At 49.6% G+C, this 7,384-nt stretch overlaps 1 long non-coding RNA gene across 1 annotated transcript in view; it reads left to right on the top strand.

Annotated features, from left to right (window-relative positions):
* Positions 1 to 4,929: 4,929 nt before the first annotated feature.
* Positions 4,930 to 7,384, top strand: part of LOC141582022 (uncharacterized) — a 131,233-nt gene continuing 128,778 nt past the window's right edge. The window contains exons 1-2 of the long non-coding RNA XR_012514859.1: positions 4,930 to 5,544; positions 5,640 to 6,371. This is a non-coding gene — a long non-coding RNA (uncharacterized LOC141582022). The remainder of the gene's footprint in view (positions 5,545 to 5,639; positions 6,372 to 7,384) is intronic.

Raw genomic sequence — 7,384 nt, 5'->3', positions numbered from 1 at the left:
TTTTCTCTTCCTACTTGTCACTGTCCCATGACCCAGAGTTTCCCACATCCTGCCTTCAGTGCTTCATTGCTTTAAACGATTCACAGCCCCTTGCTCCTTTACTTTAAGTGATCTAAGCCAAGCTGGGTTAGCAGGGCCACTTGCTGTGTAGCTAGAGGATGTCCAAGGCTGCACCCCAGCTGGGTTAGCTGCTCTAGGGGATGGTGGTCTTCCTCACCCCACCAGGTCCCCCAAAGAGCAAATGCACTCTGTTTCTTTTCATTCATCACCATTTCCTCAACAACACCAGCTGATATTTGTTAAGCACTTACCCTCTTTCTGGCCCATGTGTTCCTGAGCTTAACCCTGACTGCAGCCCCGTGCAGTAGGTGCTTCAATAAGCCCCATTTGTGACGTAAGAAAACCGACTCCTGGTTGAGGTCCCCCACGTAGAAGGTGGTGGAGCTGGGGCAGATTCCAGCCCAGGAGCCTGGCTCTTGGCATGAGCAGTCTACCATAGCACCAGTTCTGTGGTTCTTCCGTCTGAGAAGCCTGTATTGGATTTTTTTAAAAGTTGTATTTTGTGTTTTGTGGAAGCGCCCAGTCTTCCCACTCAGAGTTCTCAGTGGAGTCCGGTGCAGCGGTGGTGCACAGCTGTAGTCCCAGCTACTCAGAAGGCTGTCGTGGGAGGATTGCTTAAGCCTAGTGAGGCGTGGCATCACTGCACTCCATTGAACTCACTGGGTCGCAGCAAGACCCTGTCTCAAAAAATTTTTTTTAAAGTATGGTTTCATGGTGCCTCAAAGCTCTTCTGCCTGCAGGACTGACTGCTGTGCAGGACTCTGGTCCTAGAGTTTAGATGAACAGCAGGAAGCCTCTTGTTTCCATGGATCCACGTGGCTGCAGCTTCCTAGCCAAGGAACCTCATGGCAGTACAAGGTTCCGTTCCTGGTTGGTGCTCCAGTGGGTGCTGGGTGGGCCTCAGGTTGCTTGAGTTTTAGCTGTTATGTTTGCAAAAGTGATGCTTAATGAACCACTCTAGAAATAAGATAGAGTGACTCAGGAAATAGGGTTTTTAAGTTGCTCAAACATCTCTCTATAGATTATCACATTTACTCCTTGGGCAGGTTTTAAAATTTATTTAATTTTATTTTTAAGACAGAGTGTTGTTCTGTCTCCCGGGCTGGAGTGCAGTGGCATGATCTTGGCTCACTGCAACCTCTACGTCCCAGGTTCAAGTGATTCTCCTGCCTCAGCCTCCCCAGTAGCTGGGATTACAGGCACATGACACCATGCCAGGCTGGGCAGGTCTTTTTATTATTAGCCCCATTCGAACTTTTTTTTTTATTGAGATGAAATTCACATAACATAAAGTAACCATTTTAAAGAGTACACAATCCAGTGGCACTTAGTACATTCACAAGGTTGTGCAATGACCTCTATCTAGTTCTAAAACATTTCATCATCCCCAGAGAAAGCCCCATGCCCGTTAAGCAGTCACTTCTTATTCTCCTTTCCCCCAGCCTCTGGCAACCACCAGCTGTGTTCTGTCTCTGTGGATTTACCTGTTCTGTATGTCATATAAATGGAATCACAAAATATGTCATCACATATGGTGTGTGGCCTTTTGTGTCTGTTTTTATCATTTAGTATGTTTTTGAGATTCATCCATGTTGTAGCAAGTGTCAGAATTTGCCTCCTTTTTTATGGCTGGGTAATAGTCCATTGTACACTGGACCACATTTTGTTCATTCATTGATGAGTGCTTGGGTCGTTTCCGCTTTTGGCTCTTATGGATAATTCTGCCTTGAACGTTTGTGCACAACTATCTGTTTTGGGTACTTGTTTTAAATTCTTTTGGGTATATGACTACGGGTGGAATTGCTGGCTCATAGGGTAATTCTCCATTTACCTTTTGAGGATGTATTAGCCTCATTTTAAAAGCAAGGAGTCTGAGGCTCAAAGTAAATTACGATTTGTCTAAAGTCCCATGAGAAGTGTATGAGGGGCCTGGCTTACGACTGTAATCCCAGCACTTTGGGAGGCTGAGGCAGGCAGATCATCTGAGGTTAGGAGTTTGAGAACAGCCTGGCCAACATGGTAAAACCCTGTCTTTATAAAAAATAGAAAAATAAGCCAGGCATGGTGGTGGAGGCTTGTAATCCCAGCTACTTGAGAGGCTGAAAGCATGAGAATCGATTGACCTCCGGAGGTGGAGGTTGCAGTGAGCTGAGATGATGCCACTGCCCTCCAGCCTGGGTAACAGAGCAAGACTCCATCTCAAAAAAAAAAAAAAAAAAAAGTGTATGATCCAGCCATTGATGAGGAGCTAGAGTTCATACTACCTTCATTCAAGGGTCTTGACTGCCAGGAACAGCATTCATTCACTCATCAAACATTTTGTGAGGGCCAGGGCTGCCTTTGTGGCAGATTTAACCATAGCTCTCAGAAAGGAGCTTCCTAATGCAGTCACTCCAGGAGCAAATAAAACAAGGGGGCTATTTTAAATCATAAATCAACACGACTGGCTCACACATAAATTCCATTAAGCCAGCACGCTGCTGAGTCAGGCGTCTTCTGTCTTGGTGCATAGTTTAACATCGGGGTGGGCATTTCAGCTGATTCTCCCACAGTAAGGTCCATTCCCCTTAGTTCTAATTGCCTGCCACCTTCTGCATTTCTTGTTCCACCCTAGGCGTGGGGGAGTACTGGCTTGGTCCTGAATCACTGTCGGGATTGGGATCCGTGAAAGTCACTGCAGAAAGAGAGTTTAAGGGGTTAAATGCCAGGGCCAAAGAGAGTAAGGTCCTGGTTTCAGCTCTGGCTTAACCGGGAGATAGGGGAGATTAAGAGGAGGTGGAGGAGGGAGCAGGGTTTAGCTTGATAATCCTATTTTGCAGTGGTTTCTGGGGGGATTTTGCGATGAATAGGTAAATTCCAGAGTCTGCTGTCGATTGTTCCCTGCTCCCTGGCGCACTTTCGGTGCAGCGAGGGGACGTCCAAAGGCTGCAGTCGAGCTGGGTTAGAAAACAGACTCCCACCCGCCCTCCACTCCCCTGCCTGGCCCCGCTGACCTGATTAATCAGAGCCCTGCAAAGCCCACTGAGGAGGGCTCCCTGGCTAATCTCATCTCCGCACCCACGCGGGGACAGACACCGCTCGGCCAATGAGACGCAATCCTGCAGGCTCCGCCGAGCGGTGGAAAATTCCATGCGCTCGGCGCTGCCCTCGGTGGCGGCCCCTGGCTGGATCGCGCGCTCCGAATGCCGCAGCCCCGGGCCGCCGAGCGGCCACCAGCTGGGAAAGAGCGGAGCGAAACCGCTCCGGGGTCCAGGCGTTTTGCCACGAGTCGCCCTGCGACAAGTTGGGGTCTCCCTTGTTCTCCCACCTCTCTGCACCAGAAGCTCTTGAAGCAAATCAAAGAAAGCAGGCGATGCCTGTATCAATCCGGAGTGGGGAATGGAGCTGGGGCACAAATGGTGACAGTCCTCCTCCCTCCGCGCGCGCGCGCGTGTGTATGTTTGTGAGTGTGTGTGTGAGAGAGAGACCACAGTCCTCCACCCCCAAGCTTGCCCACCCAAGCTATAAATCCTGCCTGTAATTGTCCCCCTGCCTCCACCAGGCTTTCCACCCAGAAATTGTGGGGAAGAATAAAGGAGACACCTTCCTAGATCAATCCATCTATGAACTATGGTGCCCCCTTAGAAGCGGCCGGTGGGTCCTGGAGAGCAAAGGGTGATGAGTTGGCAAAGGTGTGCGAAGGAGTCCAAGACCAGCGGTCAAAACCAATGAAGCAAGACCGGTGCCATGATTCAGAGACGCACAGAAAATTCCAGGACCACCGAGGAGGGACACGTGGCGCATTCTGCCAATGCGGGGGGAGGAGGGGATGGAGGCGAGAGAGAGGACAGGACTCAGCCAGGCAGGGAAGGGGGAGGGCCCCGAGCTTGCGTTCCAATCTTCCAATCCCCGGAGCTAGGGCCGCAGCTTTTCCGCGAGGTTGGGCTGTGTTAGGAAATCCTATCTATCTTAACTCTGTGTGAATTATGGCAAAACCTCCCTATTATTTCAGGGGATCCAAGTCTGTTTCTGCTCCTTGGAAATGTGAAAGAACCTGGTGAACGCAGTCCAAAATGTAGACTGCAGCCTGGTGCGCGGCGCTCAGCTCGATGAGACTTGCGATGGCTTCTTCCGCCATCGGCATTGGACAGGGGTGGGGAACCGTGGGCCCCAAGCTATCTGGGAGGAGGGAGGAGAAAGAAAGGGGAAAATACAGGGCTCTTCTTAAAGCAAAGTGGAAAGCTTCAGCAAGAATCCAGGGAACAGAAGGCTGAAGCCCGGAAGTTGAGTCCAAATCCCGGAGGTTTAGTAAACAAAGCCCAGCATAGCGACCTGAAAACTGGGTGCCCCGGTTCTGCTAGTGACCAGTTGAAGATCCTGGGGAAATCTCACTCCTCAGAGTCTTCATTTTTGTCTCGGCAAAATCAAGGTCATAACCATTTCTGCCCCATCTAATCAAGTAAGGTCATTGGTGAGACCCAAATAAAATAGAACGACATCAATGAAACTGTAAAGAAATACAGAGAAGTGTTTTTAATCCATGTGCATAAGCAATGTAAAATCTATGTGGTTTTACTTCAATTAACGTCAAGAAAGAGCCCCAGCTAAATTAATCAATGCATGTATTCAGTAAGTATTTATTGAGCACCTACTAAATGGCGGGCACCGTTCTTTGCCTGGGGGATGCACAGCTGAACAAAACACAAAAAGCGCTGGTCTGAGGAAGCTTAGATCGGAGGAGACAGGTAATAAAATAGGAAAAATCAAAGAGTTTTTAGACCGTGGTAAGTGATACAGTGAAAAATAAAGCAGGAAAGAGGGATGGGGAATGGGGGAGGGAGAGGGGAGGGCGCTTTAGAATAAGGTGATAAGGAGGCCTCATAGAGAAGGTGTTCTTTGAGCGGAGACCTGCCAGGGAGGTTAGGGGATGAGCTCCATGGATTTCTAAGGGAAGAACATTCCAGAAGTCGGCAGCCAGCAAGTGCAGTGGGTCTGAGGGGAGACGGTGGGGCGGCTTTTCCTGTTGGAGGAACAGGAAGGCCCACACTGTCCCTGGAGGGGTGTGAGTGACAGGGTCAGAGGCTGATGGGGGGCAGGTTCAGATAGAGTGCGTAGGGCCTTGAAGGTGACCTGAAGGGCCAGCTTTTGCAGTGAGCGTTCCTGATAGCTGCAGGGCGCGGCTGAAGCTCCGCCTTGGGTCTTACCTGAACATAAGGTGACTCCATTATTAGCTTGGATCCTGGCGGGCAACCAACAAGCATTTATTGCATGGCTGGCTGTGTGTTCTCGGCTGCGCTGGGAGCTCGCTGAATATCAGGAGATAAAACACGGATCCATAGCTTTGAGGAGGCCACAGTCTTGCTGTGAATAAAATTTAGCTGCAAAAAGCAGTTAGGGACCAATGCAAGACTATTTGTGCCACTCGCTGCGTTGTGTGGAGCTCCTGGAAGCGTGAGGAGGAGTTCTGGGAAGCCCAGGGGCCCCCAGGATTGTGCTGGGATCATGGTAGGTACTTAATGATTGTTTGCGGACAGACTGAGTGATTCTGAGTTGCTTAGGCAGGGAGCTCTTTGTGGCTAATTAAGTACTTTCCTACCCAGGCCCAGGTGGCCAGCGGCCCCGAGCAGCTCTGCACGTGCTGGTCAGTGTAGCCAGCGTACAGCTGGGGCTGCTGCAGATGGATCTCCAGCCACAGGACGATAAAAGGCTCCCGAAGAAGTAAATGATCCTGCTGGTTGCTGTATGGAATGTTTCCCCCCAGGGAAATTAAAAAATGGAATCCAGCGTCCAGGCCTCAGCCTCATTTCTTTAACAGGCCGGTCAAGATCCTGGAGCCAGGGCCTGGGGGCAGCTGCTTCCTGCTGGAGAGGCCAGTTTCTTTCCCGGCCTCTGACCCTTCTCAGTTTTGTAATCCCGCTTGAGACCTCTCAACTCTCACCAGGCCAGGCGAGGAGGGTGATCTGGGATAGAGAAATGACGTGAAGTCAGTTCAGAAAATCCCACAGTGCCTCCTCGTCACCCAGAATCCTTTGCAGAGCCGGCTGGCTGGCCTCGGGCCCCTCTCAGCCGCTCTAGAACGCGGCAATGGTGGGCTCCGTTGGGGGTCATCTAGAAGCGTCCTGCCCCTGGGCATCTGCCTCCTCACTGGAGAAGACGGAGGCTATGTCCCAGCCCTGTGCTTCCAGCCCTGGAACTGCCCTTGATTTCACTGGACAGGCCTGAGCAAGTCATGTCACCTTCAGGGACTCAGCTGTGCCCACCCCAGGCTCCGTGAAACCAAGACAACCTCACGTGCTCAATTCTCAGCTCTGCGGGAGCCAGGCTGCTCTCGGGTAAGGAGAGGGAGAGGGGGATATTGTCCTATGCTTCTTTCACATAGCTGAACGTTTTATTTATTTAACTTTTTGGATAAGTAATGCATTGTATGGTTTAAAAAAAATCAACAAGATGTTACACAGTGAAAAGTGTCCTTTCCCATCCACCAATTCTTTTTTCTTTTCTTTTCTTTCTTTCTTTTTTTTTTTTGAGACCAAGTCTAGCTCTGTCACCCAGGTTGGAGCGCAGTAGCGCAATCCCGGCTCACTACAACCTCCACCTCCCAGGTTCCAGCAGTTCTCTTGCCTCAGCCTCCCCAGTAGCTGGGATTATAGGCGCGGGCCACCACGTCCGGGTAATTTTTGTGTTTTCAGTAGAGACGGGGTTTCACCATATTAGCCAGGCTGGTATTGAAACCTGACCTCAGGTGATCTTCCCACCTCGGCCTCCCAAAGTGCTGGGATTACAGGGATGAGCCACCACACCCAAACCCCATCTGCACAATTCTTATCCCCCACCCTAAAGACACTGTTACTACTTTGTTCTTTATCCTTCTAGAGTTTTGTGGTGATTTTGCACATACAAGCAAATAGAATATATGTTCTTCCCCACTCCCGACTCTTTCTACTTGATTTGTGAAACACAGTGCGGTGTTCCTAGCTGTTTTCAGTTGACAGTGCATCTTAGAGAGCTTTTCATCATAGCACATAAACCATTTCCTCATTTTTCTTTACTAATGTTTGCTGTCTAAAATGTGCCCAAACAATCCCTTGTACATGGACATTTAAGTTGTTCGCAATCTTTTACTTTCAAACAATGCTGCTGTGGATAACTGCAATTCTTTGTTCAGCACACAATTATGTTTATGCATAAGGTAAATTCCTAGAAGTGGAACTGCTGAGTCAAAGGATAAATGCATCTTTAATGTGGACAGATGTTGCCAAATTACCCTCTACAGGGGGTATGTCAATTTATGCTTTCAGCAGCAATGTATCAGAGAGAGTGCCTATGTTTCAAAGCTTACCGACAA

Source organism: Saimiri boliviensis, chromosome 18 (assembly GCF_048565385.1).
Source record: "Saimiri boliviensis isolate mSaiBol1 chromosome 18, mSaiBol1.pri, whole genome shotgun sequence".
Lineage (NCBI taxonomy): Eukaryota > Metazoa > Chordata > Mammalia > Primates > Cebidae > Saimiri > Saimiri boliviensis.
Note: the sequence above shows the minus strand (reverse complement) of the source record. Positions and strands in the feature narration are given on the sequence as shown.